This window comes from Pristiophorus japonicus, chromosome 8 (genome assembly GCF_044704955.1).
Source record: "Pristiophorus japonicus isolate sPriJap1 chromosome 8, sPriJap1.hap1, whole genome shotgun sequence".
In the NCBI taxonomy this organism is placed as follows: Eukaryota; Metazoa; Chordata; class Chondrichthyes; family Pristiophoridae; genus Pristiophorus; species Pristiophorus japonicus.
The window spans coordinates 184,330,069-184,355,064 of NC_091984.1; the positions used below are offsets into that span (position 1 = coordinate 184,330,069).

General features: G+C 48.6%; 1 protein-coding gene across 1 annotated transcript in view; it reads right to left on the minus strand.

Annotated features, from left to right (window-relative positions):
* LOC139268867 (serine/arginine-rich splicing factor 1B-like) overlaps positions 1 to 22,375 on the minus strand; it is a 115,446-nt gene extending 93,071 nt beyond the window's left edge. The window contains exon 1 of the mRNA XM_070887660.1: positions 22,255 to 22,375. The gene's annotated coding sequence lies outside the window, so the exon portion shown is untranslated. The remainder of the gene's footprint in view (positions 1 to 22,254) is intronic.
* Between the last annotated feature and the right edge of the window lie 2,621 nt (positions 22,376 to 24,996).

The following is a 24,996-nucleotide window of genomic DNA, read 5'->3' on the forward strand; positions in this document are numbered from 1 at the left end:
CTTTATAGAAAGGCTCCAGCAAAGCTTTGTAACCAAAGACTGGCTGGACGACGATAAGGCAGACAAGAGAAGAGCCCATCTCTTGACCAGCTGTGGCTCGAAAACATACGCCTTAATGAAGGACCTGCTGGCACCCAAGAAACCAGCAAGCAAGTTGTTTGAGGAGTTGAGCACACTGGTGAGAGACCACCTGAAGCCAGCGAGCAGCCTGCACATGGCCAGACACAGGTTCTACAACTACAGACGCTGTGTGGGCCAGAGCATACCCGACTTTGTGGCGGAACTTCAGAGGCTGGCTAGTTTATGTGAGCTCTCCGATGAACTAAGGAGATTTTTATTGAAGGAATAGGCCACGCAGGCATATTCCGAAATCTTATAGAGACCAAGAACTTGACCCTAGAGGCAGCAGCACTGGTCGCACAGACATTCTTGGCAGGAGAAAAAGAAACGAGGTTGATCTATACTGCGGGTACGACAACTAACGAAACATCGGAACAAGGGGTTCACAGCGTGAAACAAGCCGCTACCCCCACACACAGACAAAGGCAGGAGAGCAGGCCTTCAACAGCAGGCAGTGTCGCCTGAAGCCATCAAGGGCCACATTAACGGCCGTTCACACCTCATCAACCCACAATGCGAGCAATCAACTACAGACTTAGAGAAGTTCAAGAGAGATCAGCCAGATGCAGCTCATCCTTCGGAAACAATGGAAGTGGTCTGTGCTGGAGATGTGGGGGAAGGCACTCAACAAGGGAGTGTCGATTTCAGCATGCTGTTTGCAGAAACTGCAACTATACAGGGCATCTGGCTCGCATGTGCAGAAAAACAGCAGCTCGGCTGGTATACGAATCGAAAGGGTCGGAAAAAGACCAGAAGATGGTGGGGACAGTGCCCGGGACACCGAGGTACAGTGGGTCAACACGATCAATGTCCACTGTTCTTACAACAAGACACCTCCAATAATGATGAGGGTCCTACTCAACGGGATATCCGTTAACATGGAACTGGACATGGGAGCTAGTCAATCTCTCATGAGCGTCCAACAATTTGAACAGCTGTGGCCGCACAAAAGCAACAGACCAAAACTCACAAGGATCAACACCAAACTAAGAACCTATACCAAAGAAATCGTCCCAGTCCTTGGCAGCGCCATGCTCTCAGTCACACACAAAGGGGCGGTGAACCGACTTCCTCTGTGGATTGTCCCCGGAGATCTCCCAGCACTGTTGGGGAGAAGCTGGCCAGCAAAATTAAATTGGAAATGGGATGCTGTTCACGCCATGTCGTCAGAGGGACGGACCTCCTGCTCAACAGTTCTAAGTTGTTTTGAGCATCTCTTTCAGCCAGGTGTGGGCACCTTCAAAGGGGCTAAAGTTAAAATCTACATCACACAGGATGCCAGACCGGTCTATCACAAGGCTAGAGCAGTGCCTTATGTGATGAGGGAAAAGATTGAATACGAACTGGACCAGCTTCTGCGGGAAGGCATTATCTCACCCGTGGAATTTAGCGACTGGGCAGAGGCTCGCGATGCCTGCCCCGAGATCAAACCTTTCCATAGGCGCATGCATGAACTAGACTGCCTAATGTGGGGCAGCCGAGTAGTTATGCCCTTGCGAGGCAGAGAGGCGTTTGTCCGGGAGCTCCACCGCGAGCACCCGGGGATCGTCCTTATGAAGGCCATAGCCAGATCCCACGTCTGGTGGCCTGGCATTGACGCGGACTTGGAGCTCTGCGTCCGGCGGTGCACCATTTGTGCCCAACTCAGTAATGCCCCCAGGGAGGCCCCCCAAAGCCACTGGCCCTGGCCCACCAAACCGTGGTCACGGGTGCATGTAGACTATGCAGGCCCATTCATGGGCAAAATGTTCCTCGTAGTCATCGATGCATTTTCAAAGTGGATCGAGTGCACCATTTTAAACTCGAGCACCACCTCCACCACTGTGGAGCACCTTAGAACCATGTTTGCAATGCACGGAATTCCTGACATATTGGTCAGTGATAATGGTCCGTGCTTCACCAGCGCAGAATTTCAAGATTTTATAGTTGACCACAGCATGAATCACGTTAAGACGGCACCGTTCAAGCCGGCCTCCAATGGCCAGGCGGAGTGAGCAGTGCAAATCGTTAAACAAGGCATGCTAAAAATCCAAAGTCCCACCCTGCAGAGCTGCCTGTCGCGACTGCTGCTGGCATACAGATCTCGTCCGCATTCGTTGACTGGGGTTCCCCCCGCGCAACTATTGATGAAACGGACCTTAAAGACTAGGCTCTCGTTAATCCTCCCAGACATGCATGAAATTGTAGAGGCAAAGCGCCGGAAGCTAACTGAGTACCATGACAGAAATTCGAGGGGGAGGTGGAATGAGATAGGGGACAAAGTGTTTGTGCTAAACTATGGCAGGGGTCCCAAGTGGCGTGCAGGGACAGTAACAGGCAAGGAAGGAAACAGGCTACTGGTTGTACAAATGGACAATGGCCAAACCTGCCGGAGGCATGTAGACCAAGTAAAAAGTAGATTCACCAACAACACTGCAGAACCAGAGGCAGACTACAATGTGGAACTCACACCACACCAGGTGGACAGACAGAGGGAACAACCTGAGGAAAGGGCAGTCTCAACAGACAGCCCAGGCGAGATACCAGCAATCATACTGAATGAAACAGACAGCCCAGGCGAGATACCAGCAATCACACCGAAAGAAAAACAGGCACCAAGGAAAACAACTGAACCACAACTAAAACGCTCCACGCGAGAGCGTAGACCACCTGAGAGACTGAACCTATAAAGACAATAAGACCTTGGGGGAGGGTGATGCCATGTATCTCACACTACTGTATATAACTGTATCTTACCATGCTATACATGACTGTAACTAGTTATGACCTGTAACCACAAGCATACTTTACCACCAGGGGTGCACTTGCAGGAGACAATGCATACCTGTTCCACACAGGTATATAAAGGCAGGTGTCAGGCAAGTGTGGCACTCGAGAGCTGTGAAATAAAGGTGCAGGTCCAGAGTGACCTTGACTTCAGCATGTGCCTCGTGTAAGTCTGTACTGCAGGGTCAGGACTTTACATTTACCACCGATAATATCGGGTCCTGGCTGGTCCAGGTCTTAATTTGTTGAGCCGTGACAGAACATAACATAAGAACATAAGAATTTGGAACAGGAGTAGGCCATCTAGCCCCTCGAGCCTGCTCCGCCACTCAACAAGATCATGGCTGATCTGGCCGTGGACTCACCTCCACTTACCCACCCGCTCCCCATAACCCTTAATTCCCTTATTGGTTAAAAATCTATCTATCTGTGACTTGAATACATTCAATGAGCAAGCCTCAACTGCTTCCTTGGGCAGAGAATTCCACAGATTCACAACCCTCTGGGAGAAGAAATTCCTTCTCAACTTGGTTTTAAATTGGCTCCCCTGTATTTTGAGGCTGTGCCCCCTAGTTCTACTCTCCCCGACCAGTGGAAACATCCTCTCTTCCTCTCTTGTCTATCCCTTTCATGATTTTAAATGTTTCTATAAGATCATCCCTCATCCTTCTGAACTCCAACGAGTAAAGACCCAGTCTACTCAATCTATCATCATAAGCTAACCCCCTCATCTCCGGAATCAGCCTAGTGAATCGTCTCTGTACCCCCTCCAAAGCTAGTACATCCTTCCTTAAGTAAGGTGACCAAAACTGTACACAGTACTCCAGGTGTGGCCTCACCAATACCCTATACAATTGCAGCAGGACCTCCCTGCTTTTGTACTCCATCCCTCTCGCAATGAAGACCAACATTCCATTCGCCTTCCTGGTTACCTGCTGCACCTGCAAACTAACTTTTTGGGATTCATGCACAAGGACCCCCAGGTCCCTCTGCACCTCAGCATGTTGTAATTTCTCCCCATTCAAATAATATTCCCTTTTACTGTTTTTTTTCCCAAGGTGGATGACCTCACACTTTCCGACATTGTATTCCATCTGCCAAACCTTAGCCCATTCGCTTAACCTATCTAAATCTCTTTGCAGCCTCTCTGTGTCCTCTACACAACCCGCTTTCCCACTAATCTTTGTGTCATCTGCAAATTTTGTTTCACTACACTCTGTCCTCTCTTCCAGGTCATCTATGTATATTGTGAACAGTTGTGGTCCCAGCACCGATCCTTGTGGCACACCACTAACCACCGATTTCCAACCCGAAAAGGACCCATTTATCCCAACTCTCTGCTTTCTGATGGCAGGGATAGAGAATTGGCTGGCTAATACATTTCCTCTGACTCAGCGTGCCTTTATCTTCTGCAGTAACCTTTTGTGTGGCACCTTATCGAATGCCTTTTGGAAATCTAAATACACCACATCCATCGCTACACCTCTATCCACCATGCTCGTTAAATCCTCAAAGAATTCCAGTAAATTAGTTAAACATGATTTCCCCTTCATGAATCCATGCTGCGTCTGCTGGATTGCACTATTCCTATCTAGATGTCCCGCTATTTCTTTCTTAATGATAGTTTCTAGCATTTTCCCCACTACAGATGTTAAACTAACCGGCCTGTAGTTACCTGCCTTTTGTCTGCCCCCTTTTTTGAACAGAGGCGTTACATTAGCTGCTTTCCAATCCGCTGGTACTTCCCCAGAGTCCAGAGAATTTTGGTAGATTATAACAAATGCATCTGCTATAACTTCCGTCATCTCTTTTAATACCCTGGGATGCATTTCATCAGGACCAGGGTACTTGTCTACCTTGAGTCCCATTAGCCTGTCCAGCACTACCCCCCGAGTGATAGTGATTGTCTCAAGGTCCTCCCTTCCCACATTCCTGTGACCAGCAATTTTTGGCATGGTTTTTGTGTCTTCCACTGTGAAGACCGAAGCAAAATAATTGTTTACGGTCTCAGCCATTTCCACATTTCCCATTATTAAATCCCCCTTCTCATCTTCTAAGGGACCAACATTTACTTCAGTCACTCTTTTCCGTTTTATATATCTGTAAAAGCTTTTACTATCTGTTTTTATGTTTTGCGCAAGTTTACCTTCGTAATCTATCTTTCCTTTCTTTATTGCTTTCTTAGTCATTCTTTGCTGTTGTTTAAAATTTTCCCAATCTTCTAGTTTACCACTAACCTTGGCCACCTTATACGCATTGGTCTTTAATTTGATACTCTCCTTTATTTCCTTGGTTATCCACGGCTGGTTATCCCTTCTCTTACCGCCCTTCTTTTTCACTGGAATATATTTTTGTTGGGCACGATGAAAGAGCTCCTTAAAAGTCCTCCACTGTTCCTCAATTGTGCCACCGTTTAGTCTGTGTTTCCAGTCTACTTTAGCCAACTCTGCCCTCATCCCACTGTAGTCCCCTTTGTTTAAGCATAGTACACTCGTTTGAGACACTACTTCCTCACCCTCAATCTGTATTACAAATTCAACCATACTGTGATCACTCATTCCGAGAGGATCTTTTACTAGGAGATCGTTTATTTTTCCTGTCTCATTACACAGGACCAGATCTAAGATAGCTTGCTCCCTTGTAGGTTCTGTAAAATACAGAAACAATCCCATATGAATTCCTCCTCCAGGCTACCCCGTACGATTTGATTTGACCAATCGATATGTAGGTTAAAATCCCCTATGATTACTGCCGTTCCTTTTTCACATGCCTCCATTATTCCCTTGATTATTGCCCGCCCCACCGTGAAGTTATTATTTGGGGGCCTATAAACTATGCCCACCAGTGACTTTTTCCCCTTACTATCTCTAATCTCCACCCACAATGATTCAACATTTTGTTCATTCAAGCCAATATTGTCTCTCACAACTGCCCTGATATCATTCTTTATTAACAGAGCTACCCCACCTCCTTTCCCTTCTTGTCTATCTTTCCGAATCGTCAGATACCCCTGTATGTTTAATTCCCAGTCTTGGCCACCCTGCAACCACGTTTCTGTAATGGCCACCAAATCATACCCATTTGTAATGATTTGTGCCGTCAACTCATTTACTTTATTTCGAATGCTGCGTGCATTTATTCGGTAGAGTGTTTTAATACTAGTTTTTAAACCATGATTTTTAGTTTTGACCCCTCCTGTAGCCCCTTTATATTCAGTGGCCCTTTTTGTTTTTTGCCTTGGGTTTCTCTGCCCTCCACTTTTACTCATCTCCTTTCTGTCTTTTGCTTTTGTCTCCTTTTTGTTTCCCTCTGTCTCCCTGCATTGGTTCCCATCCCCCTGCCATATTAGTTTAACTCCTCCCCAACAGCACTCACAAACACTCCCCCTCGGACATTGGTTCCGGTCCTGCCTAGGTGCAGACCGTCCGGTTTGTACTGGTCCCACCTCCCCCAGAACCGGTTCCAATGCCCCAGGAATTTGAATCCCTCCCTACTGCACCACTGCTCAAGCCACGTATTCATCTGAGCTATCCTGCGATTCCTACTCTGACTAGCACGTGGCACTGGTAGCAATCCCGAGATTACTACTTTTGAGGTCCTACGTTTTAATTTAGCTCCAAGCTCCTTAAATTCGTCTCGTAGGACCTCATCCCTTTTTTTACCTATATCGCTGGTACCAATGTGCACCACGACAACTGACTGTTCACCCTCCCTTTTCAGAATGTCCTGGACCCGCTCCGAGACATCCTTGACCCTTGCACCAGGGAGGCAACATAGCATCCTGGAGTCTTGGTTGCGGCCGCAGAAACGCCTATCTATTCACCTTACAATCGAATCCCATATCACTATCGCTCTCCCACTCTTTTTCCTGCCCTCCTGTGCAGCAGAGCCAGCCACGGTGCCATGAACTTAGCTGCTGCTGCCCTCCCCTGATGAGTCATCCCCCTCAACAGTACTCAAAACGGTGTATCTGTTTTGCAAGGGGATGACCGCAGGGGACCCTGCACTACCTTCCTTGCACTGCTCTTCCTGCTGGTCTTCCATTCCCTAGCTGGCTGTGGACCCTTCACCTGCGGTAAGACCAACTCGCTACACGTGCTACTCACATCATTCTCAGCACCGTGGATACTCCAGAGTGAATCCACCCTCAGCTCCAATTCCGCAACGCGGACCGTCAGGAGCTGGAGGCGGACACACTTCCCGCACACGTAGTTGTCAGGGACACCGGAAGTGTCCCTGAGTTCCCACATGGTATAGGAGGAGCATATCACGTGACCGAGCTCTCCTGCCATGACTTAACCCTTAGATACACTTAAATTGGCAACAACAATGCTAAAGTTTACTCGCTGTCATAGAAGAGAAAAAAGAAAAAAGAAAAACTACTCACCAATCACCAGCCAATTACTTACCCCCTTGGCTGTGACGTCACCTTTCTCTTCCTTTCTACTTCTTTTTTGCTTTCTCCCTGTAGCTGCACAAGCACGCCTCACCAACGAACTCCTGACGCCTCTCGAAGCCTTTTTATAGGCCTCCGACCCCGGACTCACGGCTCACCAACGAACTCCCGACGCCTCTCGCGGCCTTTTTATCGGCCTCCGACCCCGGACTCACGTCTCACCAACGAACTCCCGATGCCTCTCGCGGCCTTTTTATAGGCCTCCGACCCCGGACTCACACCTCACCAACGAACTCCCGACGCCTCTCCCGGCCTTTTGATAGGCCTCCGACCCCGGACTCATGCCTCACCAACGAACTCCCGACGCCTCTCGCGGCCTTTTCATAGGCCTCCGAACCCGGACTCACGCTTCACCAACGAACTCCCGACGCCTCTCGCGGCCTTTTTATAGGGGTACCTTCACTCTCAAAAGCATCCATGATTAACATTAAACCTGCCGATTGTGGCGTTTCCACCTCTGGTGTGAGCAACGGCAACCGGCTCAAAGCATCGGCACAATTCTCTGTGCCAAGTTTGTGGCGAATGACATAATCATAGGCAGATAATGTCAGCGCCCACCTTTGGATGCAGGATGAAGCGTTGGGATTGATACCTTTGCTCTCGGAAAACAACGAAATGAGCGGCTTGTGATCGGTCTCTAATTCGAACCTCAGATCGAACAGGTATTGATACATCTTTTTAACACCGTACACACACGCTAAAGCTTCTTTTTCTACCATACTGTAGGCTCTTTCTGCTTTAGACAAACTTTTGGATGCATACGCAACAGGTTGAAGTTTCCCCAACTCATTGGCTTGTTGTAACACGCAACAAATTGCATATGACGATGCGTCACAGGCCAAAACTAAACGTTTATGATACGTCCTTACTACACAGTATAAATGCACATGAGGCCCATGCTTGAGAGAAGGTCAGTCTGTGACCTGTCCTTTATTCCTTAGCACTCAAGTGATGAAGGTGGGTGGAGCTTCCCCTTTTATACCTGAAGGTCCAGGTTAGGAGTGTCTCCCACCTAGTGTTCTCACGGTGTACAACTTAGGTCAGTTTATGCATGGGTTACAATGCTGGTTGAATACATGACATCACCTCCCCCCCCAAAGTCTTATTGGGATCACAGGTTGAGTCTCTCTGGTGGTTTACACTCCCTTGTAGAGCGCCTGAGTTGGGGCTCCGGTTGTTGGGCGCTGGCCTGAGTGTCTGCTGTTTGCAGTGCCTCAGGCCTGTCTGGACTGCCCACAGTGACTGGGCTCTCCTCCCTTTGGTTCCGGTGTTCGGTCACCTGTGGTGGAGTGAACTCTATATCGTGTTCTTCCTCTGCTTCTTCTATGGGTTTGCTGAACCTCCTTTTTGTTTGATCCACATGTTTGCGGCAGATTTGTCCATTGGTAAGTTTAACTACCAGAATCCTATTTCCCTCTTTGGCAACCACAGTGCCTGCGAGCCATTTGAGCCCTGCAGCGTAGTTGAGGACAAAAACAGGATCATTTACATCAATACATCGCGCCCTCGCATTCCTGTCATAGTAGTGATATTGTGACTGGCGCCTGCTCTCGACAATTTCTTTCATGGTGGGGTGTATAAGGGATAATCGGGTTTTGAGCGTCCTTTTCATTAGTAGCTCTGCGGGTGGAACCCCTGTGAGCGAGTGTGGTCGGGATCTATAGGCCAACAGGAGGCGTGATAAGCGGGTTTGTAGGCAACCCCCTTGGAATCTGAGCATCCCCTGTTTGATTATCTGCACTGCTCGTTCTGCCGGGCCGTTTGAGGCCGGCTTGAACGGTGCCGTTCTAACATGGTTACTTCCATTGCCTGTCATGAAGTCCTGGAATTCAGTGCTTGTGAAGCACGGGCCATTGTCGCTGACCAAGATGTCCGGTAGACCGTGGGCGGCGAACATTGCCCGTAGACTTTCTACCGTGGCAGAGGATGTGCTTGAATTTAAAATGTCACACTCGATCCATTTGGAGTAGGCGTCTACTACAACCAAAAACATTTTCCCCATGAAAGGACCTGCGTAGTCCACATGGATGCGTGACCAAGGCTTGGCGGGCCATGGCCAGGGGCTAAGGGGGGCTTCCCTGGGCGCATGGCCCAGCTGGGCACACGTATTGCACCTGCGAACACAAAGTTCCAGATCTGCATCTATCCCTGGCCACCAAACGTGTGACCTGGCAATTGCCTTCATCGTGACAATGCCCGGGTGCCCATTGTGGAGTTCTCTGATGAACACCTCTCTGCCCATCTGGGGCATGACTACGCGGTTTCCCCACAGTAGGCAATCGGCCTGAATCGAGAGTTCATCCTTGCGCCTGTGAAATGGTTTAAATTTCTCAGGGCATGCCCTGTACGTGGCTGCCCAGTCCCCATTCAGGACACATTTCTTGACTAGAGACAATAGCGGGTCTCTATTTGTCCAGACTTTAATCTGACGGGCTGTCACGGGTGAGCCTTCGCTTCCGAAAGCTTCAACAGCCATGACCATCTCAGCACCATGCTCGGTAGCCCCCTCAGTGGTGGCTAGTGGGAGCCTGCTGAGTGCATCGGCACAGTTTTCGGTGCCCGGTCTGTGCTGAATTGTGTAGTCATAGGCAGCTAACGTGAGTGCCCACCTCTGTATGCGGGCTGATGCGTTTGCATTTATGGCCTTGTTGTCGGCCAAAAGGGACGTTAGGGGTTTGTGATCTGTCTCCAGCTCAAATTTCCTGCCAAACAGGTACTGGTGCATTTTCTTTACCGCATATACACATGCGAGCGCCTCCTTTTCTACCATCCCGTAGCCCCTTTCTGCCTGGGACAGACTCCTGGAGGCATAAGCTACCGGCTGTAACTGATCCTTGGCATTGACATGCTGCAACACACACCCGACACCATAGGACGACACATTGCACGTTAACACAAGTTTCTTACATGGGTCACATAGCGTTAACAGATTGTTGGAACATAACAAATTGCGTGCTCTATTAAAAGCCCTTTCCTGGCTGTCCCCCCAGACCCATTCGCGACCTTTGCGTAGGAGCACGTGTAGCGGCTCTAGCAGCGTGCTCAATTTGGGAAGGAAGTTACCAAAATAGTTCAGGAGCCCCAGGAACGAACGCAGCTCCGTCGTGTTACGGGGTCTGGGTGCTCTCTGGATCGCTTCCGTCTTGGATGCAGTAGGGCTGATCCCGTCTGCTGCTACCCTCATCCCCAGGAATTATACCTCTAGAGCTAGGAAGACGCACTTCGCCTTTTTCAGTCGCAGACCTACCCGGTCCAGTCTGCGTAGCACCTCCTCCAGGTTGTGGAGGTGTTCTTCAGTATCGTAACCCGTAATGAGGATGTCATCCTGAAAAACCACCGTCCCTGGAATCGACTTGAGGAGGTTTTCCATATTTCGTTGGAAGATCGCGGCGGCCGAGCGAATCCCGAACAGACATCTGTTGTACTCAAACAACCCCTTGTGTGTCGTGATGGTGGTCAGCTTCTTTGACTCACTCGCCAGCTCCTGGGTCATGTAAGCTGAGGTCAGGTCCAATTTTGAAAAAAGTTTGCCACCGGATAGCGTCGCAAAGAGGTCCTCCGCTCTCGGTAGCGGGTACTGGTCTTGGAATGACACCTGATTGATGGTGGCCTTGTAATCGCCACATATCCTGACCGACTCATCCGCCTTGAGCACCGGCACAATCGGGCTCGCCCAGTCACTAAATTCGACTGGCGAGATGATGCCTTCCCTCAACAGGCGGTTCAATTCGCCTTCTATCTTTTGCCGCATCACGTACGGCACCGCTCTGGCCTTGTGGTGTACTGGTCTGGCGTCCGGGTTTATGTGAATCACTACCTTGGCCCCCATGAAAGTGCCAATGCCGGGTTGAAATAATGAGTCAAATTTGTCCAGGACCTGTGAGCACGATACTCGCTCCACAGAGGAAATTGCATTGACATCGCCCCATTTCCAGTTCATGACAGCAAGCCAACTCCTCCCCAGTAGTGCGGGACCGTCCCAGGACAATCCAGAGTGGCAACCTGTTCTCCGAATCTTTGTGGGTCACGACTACCGTGGCGCTGCCTAGCACCGGAATGATCTGCTTTGTGTAAGTCCGTAGCTGTGCATCAATCGGCAATAATTTTGGCTTCCTGGCCTTCGATGCCCACAACTTTTCGAACTGTTTGATACCCATCAGGGACTGGCTGGCACCCGTGTCTAACTCCATTGATACTGGGATGCCATTGAGGAGCACTTCCATCATCATTGGTGGCGTCCTGGTGTATGAACTGTACACGTGCTCCACATGAACTCGCTGAACTTCAGCTTCCAGCGATTTCCCCCAGTGTCCATTTCTGCAATTTCTGCAGGTATTTTGCTCATCTCTGCAAACTCCGGCTGAATGTATGCCTCCACGCCTCCAGCATGAGTTGTGGTTTGAAACAAAAGGTCCCTTGCCAGTCGATCGTCCCTGACTGCCCCTGTTATTGTCCTTGAGTGCACCATTAACAGGTGTTGATGGCCCCATTACTGGCCGCATTGTCCCTTGCAATGGCGTGAATCACTGTTCAGCTTGCCATTGTCTCTGTCAAACTCCCCCTCTGGGTTTGACTACATGTTGGGGCATGCCTGACTGCCCTTGTCCGCCTGGAGAACTGTGTGCTGCTTTAACAATGTTGAATCTCTGTCCCAACCATTCCTTAACACAGTACCTCTCATCTGTTCTGCTAGTGGCCATGCTCGCGTGGTTTAAATCCCAGTTTCTTGTCGCCATTGATACGTCCTTACTACACAGTATAAATGCACACGAGGCCCATGCTTGAGAGAAGGTCAGTCTGTGACCTGTCCTTTATTCCTTAGCACTCAAGTGATGAAGGTGGGTGGAGCTTCCCCTTTTATACCTGAAGGTCCAGGTTAGGAGTGTCTCCCACCTAGTGGTCAGTGTTCTCACGGTGTACAACTTAGGTCAGTTTATACATGGGTTACAATGCTGGTTGAATACATGACAGTTTACATGGGTCATAAGGGGCAGCAGCTTGTTTGAGCAAAGCAGATTGGTGGCTTTCTCAAAAGCTCTGTCTTGCAATGTGCCCCACACCCAGTTGTTGCCTTTTCTTAATAGCATGTGCAGTGGTTCAAGTGGGGTGCAAAATTTAGGTAGGAAGTTACCAAAGTAGTTGAGTAGACCCAGGAACAGCAGCTCCGTCACATTCTGCGGCATAGGTGCATTCTTAATGGCTTTGGTTTTCACGTCAGTAGGTCTGATGACATCAGCGGCGATTTTCCTCCTGAGGAATTCGACCTCCGGTGCCATGAAGACGCACTTCGAGCGTTTAAGTCCGAGTCCCACTCTGTCCAAACGCAATAGAACCTCTTCTAGGTTGTTCAGATGTTCCTTGGAGTCACGACCGGTGATCAGGATGTCATCTTGGAGCACGAAGGTTCTGGGAACGGACTTCAGTAGACTTTTCATATTCCTCTGGAATATTGCTGCAGCCAAGCGAAGTCCAAATGGGCACCTGTGATAAATAAACAGCCCTTTGTTTGTGTTACTGCACGTAAATCTCCTCGATGTCTCGACCAACTCCTGTGTCATATAGGCCAACGTCAATTCCAGTTTTGTGAACGACTTCCCTCCAGCTAGCATCACAAACAAGTCATCAGCCTTCGGTAACAGGTACTGATCTTGTTTTAAAACCCTGTTGATCGTAGCCTTGTAGTCTCCACAGATTCTGACTGTGCTATCACTTTTCAGCACAGGAACAATGGGGCAGGCCCATTCATTAAATTCGACCGGTGATATGATCCCTTCGCGCTGGAGTCTGTCCAGTTCAATTTTGACCTTCTCCCTCATCATATACGGCACTGCCCAAGCTTTATGATGGACGTGTCTTGCATCTGAGATTACGTGGATCTGCACCTTGGCTCCCGTGAAGTTGACGATACCCGGTTTGAACAGCGAGGGGAACTTGCTCAATACTTGGGCACATGTATCTTCCTCCGACGACAACGCCTTTATATCATTCCAGTCGCATCTGATTTTCTCCTGCCGAGCAGCGTTGGGCCATTGCCTGGAACAATCCACAGCAGTAACTGCACCGCATCTCTTGAACCGCATCGTTGTACGACACATTAATTTGTGCACTGCCAATCACCTTTATCAGTTCTTTGGTGTATGTATGCAGCTTGGCATTACCAGGGCTCAGCCTGGGCCTCACAGTCTTAGTATCCCACAGCTTGTTAAATGCCCTCTCGTTCATATCGATTGACTCGCTCCTGTGTCCAGTTCCGTCGATACCAGTATCCCGTTAAACTTCACGTAAATCAAAGTTGGTTTACTCTTGATTATGAAAGAGTACAGTCCATACACTTCCTCCTTTGGCATCTCGGATTGCATATCCGGATTCGCGCTAGTCTGACTCTCATCCTCCACTTGGTGTGTCGCAGCTCACTTGCTCATCTGCGGGCACTTGCGCTGGAGATGCCCCACTCTCAGACAGCCTTTGCAACTATATTGCTTAAATCGGCACTGCTGGTGCCGATGATTTCCCCCACAACGCCAACACGAAAAAGTCAGATACATTCCCACTGGCGGACTTTGGGCAGCCACAGGTTTCGCGAACGCAGCCAGATAGGCCCTGCCATGTGCCGCTCTGCCGAACGCCGAATCATTCGCGAACGCAACCGGATAGGCCCTGCCATGTGCCACTCTGCCGAACGCCGAATCAATCGCATTTACATTACTTGCCGAGGTTCGGTTCTTCACCGTTATTTGCTTTAAACTCCTGTTCATCATCATACATGATTGAGCGATCTGGATGGCCCTTTTTAAATCCAACTCCTCCACTGCCAGAAGTTTGCGCAGGATCACCTCGTGGTTGATACCGATAACAATGAAGTCCCGCAGCATGTCTGCCAACAACGTCCTGAACTTGCATGGTCCCGCTAGACGTCTCAGGTCGGCAATGAATTCCGCCACGCTCTGGCCCTCCGATCGAAAGTGTGTATAAAACCTGTATCTCGAGATGATGATGCCGTCGTCTGGCTTGAGGTGCTCCCGTACCAATGTACACAACTCCTCGTACGTTTTCTTTGTTGGATCACTAGGCATAAGTAGATTCTTTATCAGACCGTAGATCTTTGAACCGCACATAGTGAGGAACACGGCCCGGTGCCGATCTGTATTGTCGACCCCCTTCAATTTGTTGGCCACCAAGTATTGGTTCAAACGGCTCACAAAGTCTGCCCAATCTTCTCCCTTTACGAATCACTCTCAAAATCCAATTGTGCTCATTTTGCAAACAAAGGTTCTTGTCGCCAAATGTATGCAATAAAGGTACAAACTGAGTACTGTTTAACTGAACAAGGTACAACCTTGTCCTGCTTTATTACGGCCCAAAGTGCCTGACTCACAAAATGGCTGGCCTTTTAGACCTGAGCAGCACTATGTGCGTGCTGCTCAGTGGCCTCCAACAATGACACCATCTGGTGGCTACAAACAGCATGTACATACATGACAGTTACATGATCTTGTTGTTGCAGCCCTACAATTGGTTGCAGTGCCCAAGACTACTCAGAACAAGATTAATCTGGGATCCTGCACCCAATTACTATTCTCTCATCTCCTGCTGGATAGTGCTTGTGTGTGACTTTGGGTGAGGACAGTCTCAGCAGTGGTGCTCTCAACAGTCAAATAGCATGACAACCCTTACGAGGCTCATACATAAAGAATGGCTACTTGGTGTGGTACAAAGAAAGCTGATTGGAACTGAACCCCAGAGGATTTTGAATGTCCTTGGGTGAGGGAGAAAATTGAAAGAAAGGAATTATTAACATGAATAAAAAGCAAAAAAACTTTAGATGCTACAAATCTGAAACAAAAACAGAAAATGCTGGAAACACTGAGCAGGTCAGATGGCATCTGTGGAGAGAACTGAAGAGTTGATCTTTTGGTTGTGGAAACTTTGTCAAAACTGGAAATAACACAAACATGTACTTATCAAATAAAAAGCAAAAAAAAAACCTGCAAATGCTGTAAGATCAGGCAGCATAAGAACATAAGAATTAGGAACAGGAGTAGGCCATTCTAGCCCCTCGAGCCTGCTCCGCCATTCAACAAGATCATGGCTGATCTGGCCGTGGACTCAGCTCCACTTACCCGCCCGCTCCCCGTAACCCTTAATTCCCTTATTGGTTAAAAATCTATCTATCTGTGATTTGAATACATTCAATGAGCTAGCCTCAACTGCTTCCTTGGGCAGAGAATTCCACAGATTCACAACCCTCTGGGAGAAGAAATTCCTCCTCAACTCGGTTTTAAATTGGCTCCCCCGTATTTTGAGGCTGTGCCCCCTAGTTCTAGTCTCCCGACCAGTGGAAACAACCTCTCTGCCTCTATCTTGTCTATCCCTTTCATTATTTTAAATGTTTCTATAAGATCACCCCTCATCCTTCTGAACTCCAACGAGTAAAGACCCAGTCTACTCAATCTATCATCATAAGGTAACCCCCTCATCTCCGGAATCAGCCGAGTGAATCGTCTCTGTACCCCCTCCAAAGCTAGTATATCCTTCCTTAAGTAAGGTGACCAAAACTGCACACGGTACTCAAGGTGCGGCCTCACCAATACCCTGTACAGTTGCAGCAGGACCTCCCTCCTTTTGTACTCCATCCCTCTTGCAATGAAGGCCAACATTCCATTCGCCTTCCTGATTACCTGCTGCACCTGCAAACTAACTTTTTGGGATTAGTCTTTTGTTGTACTTTTCAAACTCTTTGGTGTTTTGCTGAAATCGTACTCTGAGCCAGCAGCCACGCTGTACCCGTGTCCGGCTCTCAGGACAGACTAGTTTCCAACGGCCTTACGTCTTTGCGCAACAAAGGACGCTGTCTGTCACAGATGCAAGCCCCTGGGTGAGGGAAATCTGTTTTACTGAGTAGTTAAGCACACGCGCAGTTCTTTCACCAAGTTCCCCTGCGTGTTGTGTGCTCTTTTAGTTTCATGCACAAGAGTTTCATGCACAAGGACCCCCAGGTCCCTCTGCACTGCAGCATGTTGTAATTTCTCCCCATTCAAATAATATTCCCTTTTACTGTTTTTTTTCCCATGTGGATGACCTCACATTTTCCAACATTGTATTCCATCTGCCAAACCTTAGCCCATTCGCTTAACCTATCTAAATCTCTTTGCAGCTTCTCTGTGTCCTCTACACAACCCGCTTTCCCACTAATCTTTGTGTCATCTGCAAATTTTGTTACACTACACTCTGTCCCCTCTTCCAGGTCATCTATGTATATTGTAAACAGTTGTGGTCCCAGCACCGATCCCTGTGGCACACCACTAACCACCGATTTCCAACCCGAAAAGGATCCATTTATCCCAACTCTCTGCTTTCTGTTAGCCAGCCAATTCTCGCTTCATGCTAATACATTTCTTCTGACTCCGCATACCTTTATCTTCTGCAGTAACCTTTTGTGTGGCACCTTATCGAATGCCTTTTGGAAATCTAAATACACCACATCCATCGGTACACCTCTATCCACCATGCTCTTGGGAAAGAACAGACACGTCAAAGTTTAGAGCTCAGCCCTTCTTCAGAACTCGCAGGGAAAATTATCGAATCTATTATTAAGGAGGTGGTAACAGGGCACTGAGAAAATAATAATAGGATTGGGCAGAGTCAACACGGATTTATTAAAAAGGAAATCGTGTTTGACAAATCTGTTCGAGTTTTTTGAGATTATAACTAGTAGAATAGATAAGGGTGAACCAGTGGATGTGGTGTATTTGGATTTTCAGATGGCATTTGATAAGGTGCCAAACAAGAGATTATTAAACAAAATTAGGGCTCATGGAATTGGGGGTAATATACTAGCATGGATTGAGGATTGGTTAACGGACAGAAAACAAGGAGCAGGAATAAACGGGTCATTTTTGGGTTGGCAGGCTGTAACTAGAGGGGTGCCACAAGGATCAGTGCTTGGGCTCCAACTATTCACAATTTAGATCAATGATTTAGATGAGGGCCCCAAATGTAATATATCCAAATTTACTGATGATACAAAGCTAGATAAGAATGTAAGTTGTGAGGAGGATGCAAAAAGGGTTCAAGGGGATATAGTCAGGCAAAGTAAATGGGCAAAAACATGACAAATGGAATATAATGTCGAGAAATATGAAGTTATCCACTTCAGAATTTTCAGAAAAGCAGAATTTTTAAAAAATAGCGAGTGATTGGAAAATGTTGGTGTTCAGAGGAACCTGGGTGTCCTTGTACACGAATCACTGAAAGTTAACATGCAGGTATAGCAAGCAATTAAGAGAGCAAATGGGAATTCAACATCCAGGGTTTTTCAACATTCAGGAAGGATAGACAGAAAGGAAAAGGAAGTGGGTAGCATTGCTGGTTAAAGAGGAAATTAACACAATAGTAAGAAAGGACATTAGCTTGGATAATGTGGAATCTGTACGGGGAGAACTGCGGAATACCAAAGGGCAGAAAACGCTAGTGGGAGTTGTGTACAGACCACCAAACAATAGTAATGAGGTTGGGGGTGGCATCAAACAAGAAATTACGGATGCGTGCAATAAAGGTACAGCAGTTATCATGGGCAACTTTAATCTACATATAGATTGGGCTAACCAAGCTGGTAGCAATGCGGTGGAGGAGGATTTCCTGGAGTGTATTAGGGATGGTTTCGAGATCAATATGTCGAGGAACCAACGAGAGCGCTGGCCATCCTAGACTGGGTGTTGTATAATGAGGACTAATTAGCAATCTTGTTGTGTGATGCACCCTGGGGAAGAGTGACCATAATATGGTAGAATTCTTTATCAAGATGTAGAGTGACAGTGTTAATTCAGAGACTAGAGTCCTGAACTTAAGGAAGGTAACTTTGATGGTATGAGACGTGAATTGGCTAGGATAGACTGACAAATGATACTTCAAGGGTTGACAATGGATAGGCAATGACAGACATTTATAGATCACATGGATGAACTTCAACAATTGTACATCCCTGTCTGGAGTAAAAATAAAACTGGGAAGGTAGCTCAACCGTGGCTAACAAGGGAAATTAGGGATGATGTTAAATCCAAGGAAGAGGCATATAAATTGGCCGGAAAAAGCAGCAAACTTGAGGACTGGGAGAAATTTAGAATTCAGCAGAGGAGGACAAAAGGTCTAATTAGGAGGGGGAAAATAGAGTACGAGAGGAAGCTTGCAAGGGAACATTAAAAAAACTGACTGCAAAAGCTTCTATAGATATATGAAGAGAAAAAGATTAGTGAAGACCAACGTAGGTCCTTTGCAGTCAGATTCAGGTGAATTTATAATGGGGAACAAAGAAATAGCAGACCAATTGAACAAATACTTTGGATCTGTCTTCACTAAGGAAGACAAAAATAACCTTCCGGAAATACTAGGGGTTCGAGGATCTAGCGAAAAGGAGGAACTGAAGGAAATCCTTATTAGTCAGGAAACTGTGTTTAGGAAATTGATGGGATTGAAGGCCGATAGGTCCCCAGGGCCTGATAAGCTGCATCCCAGAGTATTTAAGGAAGTGGCCCTGGAAATAGTGGATGCATTGGTCATCATTTTCTAACATTCTAATGACTCTGGATCAGTTCCTATGGACTGGAGGGTAGCTAATGTAACACCACTTTTTTAAAAAGGAGGGAGAGAAAACAGGGAATTATAGACCGGTTAGCCTGACATCAGTGGTGGGGAAAATGTTGGAATCCATTATTAAAGATGAAATAGCAGTGCATTTGGAAAGCAGTGACAGGATCGGTCCAAGTCAGCATGGATTTATGAAAGGGAAATCATGCTTGACAAATCTTCTGGAATTTTTTGAGGATGTAACTAGTAGAGTGGACAGGGAGAACCAGTGGATGTGGTGTATTTGGACTTTCAAAAGGCTTTTGACAAGGTCCCACACAAGAGATTAGTGTGCAAAATTAAAGCACATGGTATTGGGGGTAATGTATTGACGTGGATAAAAAAACTGGTTGGCAGACAGGAAGCAGAGAGTTGGAATAAATGGGTCCTTTTCAGAATGACAGGCAGTGATCAGTGGGGTGCCGCAGGGTTCAGTGCTGGGACCCCAGCTATTAACAATATACATCAATGATTTAGATGAAGGAATTGAATGTAATATCTCCAAGTTTGCAGATGACACTAAGCTGGGTGGCGGTGTGAGCTGTGAGGAGGATGCTAAGAGGCTGTAGGGTGACTTGGACAGGTTAGGTGAGTGGGCAAATACATGGCAGATGCAGTATAATGTGGATAAATGTGAGGTTATCCACTTTGGTGGCAAAAACAGGAAGACAGAATATTATCTGAATGGTGACAGATTAGGAAAAAGGAAGTTGCAACGAGACCTGGGTGTCATGGTACATCAGTCATTGAAGGTTGGCATGCAGGTATAGCAGGCGGTGAAGAAGGCAAATCGCATGTTGGCCTTCATAGCTAGAGGATTTGAGTATAGAAGCAGGGAGGTCTACTGCAGTTGTACAGGGCCTTGGTGAGGCCTCACCTAGAATATTGTGTACAGTTTTGGTCTCCTAATCTGAGGAAGGACATTCTTGCTATTGAGGGAGTACAGCGAAGGTTCACCAGACTGATTCTCGGTATGGCAGGACTGACATATGAGCAGAGACTGGATCAACTTGGCTTGTATCCACTGGAGTTTAGAAGAATGAGAGGTGATCTCAATGAAATATACAAAATTCATACAGGGCTTGACAGGGTAGATGCAGGGAGGATGTTTTCTCTAGCTGGGGAGACTAGAACCAGGGATCACAGTCTCAGAATAAGGCGTCGTCCATTTAGGATTGAGATGAGGAGAAACTTCTTCACTCAGAGGATGGGGAATCTTTGGAATTCTCTTCCCCAGAGGGCTGTGGAGGCTCAGTCTTTGAATATATTCAAAACAGAGATCAATAGATTTTTGAATATTAAGGGAATCAAGGGATATGGGGACAATGCAGGAAAGTGGAGTTGAGGTAAAAGATCAGCCATGATCTTATTGAATGGCGGAGCAGACTCTAAGGGCCGAATGGCCTACTCCTGCTCCTAATTCTTATGTTCTTATGCTACACGGGTGTTTTTTTTTTACCTATTCTGTCGAAGGTCTCTACCTAAAATAAATGAAATAAATATGCATTTATATAGCAGCTTTCATGACCTCAGGCCATCCCAAAGTGCTTCAAAGCCAATGATGTAGAGTCACTGTTGTAATGTAGGGAAATATGACAACTAACATGTGCAGAGCCAGATCCCACATACACTGTAGTGAGATAAATGTCCAGTACTCTGTTGTAGTGGTGTTGGTTGAGGGATAATTCTTGTTCAGGACACCTCCCCAGCTCTTCTTCAAAAGGTACCACAGGATCTTTTACATCTACCAGAGAGGGAAGATAGGTTTTGGCTTAAAGTCGCATCCAAAAGACAACACCTCCAACAGTGCAGCACTCCATCAGCACTGCACTGTAGTGTCAGCCTTTCCTAGATTTTATGTACAGCAGGACCTGGGGGTACTTGTGCATGAAACACAAAAGGATAGTATGCAGGTACAGCAAGTGATCAGGAAGACCAATGGTATCTTGGCCTTTATTGCAAAAGGGATGGAGTATAAAAGCTGGGAAGTTTTGCTACAGCTATATAAGATATTGGTGAGGCCACAACTGGAATACTGCGTGCAGTTTTGGTTTCCATATTTATGAAAGGATATACTTGCTTTGGAGGCAGTAGGTTGATTCTGGGGATGAGGAGGATAGGTTGAGTAGGTTGGGCCGCTACTCATTGGAATTCAGAAGAATTTGGATTTCCAGAAGGCATTCAATAAGGTGCCACATAAGAGGTTACTGCACAAGATAAAAGTTCACGGGGTTGGGGGTAATATATTAGCATGGATAGAGGATTGACTAACTAACAGAAAACAGAGAGTCGGGATAATTGGGTCATTTTCCAGTTGGTAAACAGTGACTAGTGGAGTGCTGCAGGGATCGGTGCTGGGTTCTCAACTATTTACAATCTATATTAACGACTTGGATGAAGGGACCGAGTTAGTATGTAGGTACAGCAAGTAATCAGGAAGGCAAAATGGAATGTTGGCCTTTATTGCAAGGGGGATAGCGTATAAAAGCAGAGAAGTCCTGCTACAACTGTGCAAGTTATTGGTAAGGTCACACCTGGAGTACTGCGTACAGTTTTGATCTCCGTGTTTAAGGAAGGATATACTTGCATTGGAGGCTTTCAGAGAAGGTTCACTAGGTTGATTCTGGAGATGAGGGGGTTAACTTATAAGGATAGGTTGAGTAGGTTGGGCCTTTACTCATTGGAGTTCGGAAGAATGAGAGGTGATAATGAGGGGGCTCGACAAGATGAATGCAGAGAGGATATTTCAACTTGTCGGGGAAACTAAAACTAGGGGACGTAGTCTCAGAATAAGGAGCTGCTCATTTAAAACAGATGAGGAGGAATTTCTTCTCTCAGAGGGTTGTAAATCTATGGAATTCTCTGCCCCAGTGAGCTGTGGAGGCTGGGGTCATTGAATATATTTAAGGCGGAGATAGACAGTTTTTTTGAGCGATAAGGGAGTAAAGAGTTATGGGGAGCGGGCAGTGAAGTGGAGCCGAGTCCATAATCAGATCAGCCATAATATTAAATGGCGGAGAAGGCTCGAGGGGCCAGGTGGCCGACTCCTGCTCCTATTTCTTATATTCGATAGGTCAAAAGTGGTTTTAAAGATTTGAATTTACATACTAATTTAGTATTTTTTCATTTCATTAAATTATTTTTAGAATATCTTGCTCCATCATTCCATTTTGCCTTGTGTCCCAAATGTGTTTTTTAAATTACCCTTAACTTCAGATAGTTTTACCCCCTGGACAGCCCTGGTCCTCACACAATCGCCTCATTAGAGGTTTACACCTTCCTCCGGTCACCTGCAGTAGAAAGTATTCGGCAGCAATGCTCCCGCTGACCGGAAAGTCCCCTCAGACAGAAAGACAGACACTTTCGGCCAGTCTCTGGATAATTACAAACTGCTGCCGGTTGCTAAGACACGTCTCCAGTGAACGACGCGTTGCCGAAGTGCATGCCGGACTGAAACAAAACGCGACAGCAAACCGCGGCAGCCTTATTCATTTGACGGACCAATAGGCGCGGCGCGCGGGCGGCAGGCAACCAATAGGAGCGAGGCAGGCGGCGCGGCGCGGTGGTGGGGGGTGGGGAAAGAGTGGCTGTGTGACGGCGCGGGGAGGCTTGCGGCTCTATTCGGCTGCACGGGAGGAGCGAGACGGCAAGGTTCGGCTTTCAGTGCTCATTTACTGACACTCGCTCGTTTCAGACGCGGAGAACTAAATCAGTGAGTGTTAAAATCACAGCCCCATTTAATGATAATAATCGTTCGATAACTCAAAGAGCTACGAAAAACGGAAAATAAAACCGTTAAAAGGTTGGGACCGGGAGGAGAAAAAAATCTCGGGAGGGGAGCGGAAGGCGACGGTTGCAGTATTTTCTATTTATTATTTGAAAGCGTTAACGAGCATGAGGTGAGAGGACACGGGGAGACTCCCGTTACTTTGGTGGGAGTGGACACGTCCCATTGTTTTTTTCCTAACTTGCATCGAGACAATTTTTTAAAGATCTGAATTTATTTAGGTTTTGGGCGCGAGATGCCTGATCTCTCCTAGTATTGTAATTCATCCAACGACGGATTGATGGCACGTCGGGGATCGCAGACACTCGCCAGCCAGAGCTGGGACTGGGCCCCTTCTCCTCACCAGCACCCCGCCGCCTCCGCCCTTAATCTCCTCTTTTCCCCCCCCCCCCCCATCTCTTTCTCTTCCCCCCCATCTCTTTCTCTTCCCCCCCCATCTCTTTCTCTTCCCCCCCATCTCTTTCTCCCCCCCATCTCTTTCTCCCCCCCATCTCTTTCTCTCCCCCCCCACCCCCATCTCTTTCTCTCCCCCCCCACCCCCCATCTCTTCCCCCCCCATCTCTTTCCCCCCCCCATCTCTTTCCCCCCCCCATCTCTTCCCCCCCCCCATCTCTTTCCCCCCCCATCTCTTCCCCCCCCCCCATCTCTTTCTCTCCCCCCCCATCTCTTTCTCTCCCCCCCCCCCATCTCTTTCTCTCCCCCCCCCATCTCTTTCTCTCCTCCCCCCCCATCTCTTTCTCTCCCCCCCCATCTCTTTCTCTCCCCCCCCATCTCTTTCTCCCCCCCAGCTCTTTCTCCCCCCCCCCATCTCTTTCTCCCCCCCCCCATCTCTTTCTCCCCCCCCCATCTCTTTCTCCCCCCCCCATCTCTTTCTCCCCCCCCCATCTCTTTCTCCCCCCCCCATCTCTTTCTCCCCCCCCCCATCTCTTTCCTCCCCCCCCCCATCTCTTTCTCCCCCCCCCATCTCTTCTTCTCCCCCCCCCCATCTCTTTCTCCCCCCCCCATCTCTTTCTCCCCCCCCCATCTCTTTCCCCCCCCCCATCTCTTTCTCCCCCCCCATCTCTATCTCCCCCCCATCTCTTTCTCCCCCCCATCTCTTTCTCTCCCCCCCCATCTCTTTCTCCCCCCCCCCATCTCTTTCTCCCCCCCCATCTCTTTCTCCCCCCCCATCTCTTTCTCCCCCCCCATCTCTTTCTCCCCCCCCCATCTCTTTCTCCCCCCCCCATCTCCTTCTCCCCCCCCCATCTCTCCTTCTCCCCCCCCCATCTCCTTCTCCCCCCCCCATCTCCTTCTCCCCCCCCCATCTCCTTCTCCCCCCCCATCTCCTTCTCCCCCCCCCATCTCTTTCTCCCCCCCCCATCTCTTTCTCCCCCCCCCATCTCTTTCTCCCCCCCCCCATCTCTTTCTCCCCCCCCCATCTCTTTCTCCCCCATCTCTTTCTCCCCCCCATCTCTTTCTCCCCCCCATCTCTTTCTCCCCCCCCCATCTCTTTCTCCCCCCCCCCATCTCTTTTCTCCCCCCCCCCATCTCTTTCTCCCCCCCCCCATCTCTTTCTCCCCCCCCCCCACTCTTTCTCCCCCCCCCCCATCTCTTTCTCCCCCCCCCCCTCTTCTCCCCCCCCCCCCCCATCTCTTTCTCCCCCCCCCCTCTTTCCTCCCCCCCCCCATCTCTTTCCCCCCCCCCCATCTCTTTCTCCCCCCCCCCATCTCTTTCTCCCCCCCCCCCCATCTCTTTCTCCCCCCCCCCCATCTCTTTCTCCCCCCCCCCCCATCTCTTTCTCCCCCCCCCCCCATCTCTTTCTCCCCCCCCCCCATCTCTTTCTCCCCCCCCCCCATCTCTTTCTCCCCCCCCCCCCATCTCTTTCTCCCCCCCCCCCCATCTCTTTCTCCCCCCCCCCCCCATCTCTTTCTCCCCCCCCCCCACTTTCCCCCCCCCCCCCCATCTCTTTCTCCCCCCCCCCCCATCTCTTTCTCCCCCCCCCCCATCTCTTTCTCCCCCCCCCCCATCTCTTTCTCCCCCCCCCCATCTCTTTCTCCCCCCCCCCATCTCTTTCTCCCCCCACCATCTCTTTCTCTCCCCCCCCATCTCTTTCTCTCCCCCCATCTCTTTCTCTCCCCCCCTCTCTTTCTCTCCCCCCCCCCATCTCTTTCTCTCTCCCCCCCCCCCCATCTCTTTCTCCCCCCCCCCCCCATCTCTTTCTCTCCCCCCCCCATCTCTTTCTCTCCCCCCCCATCTCTTTCTCCCC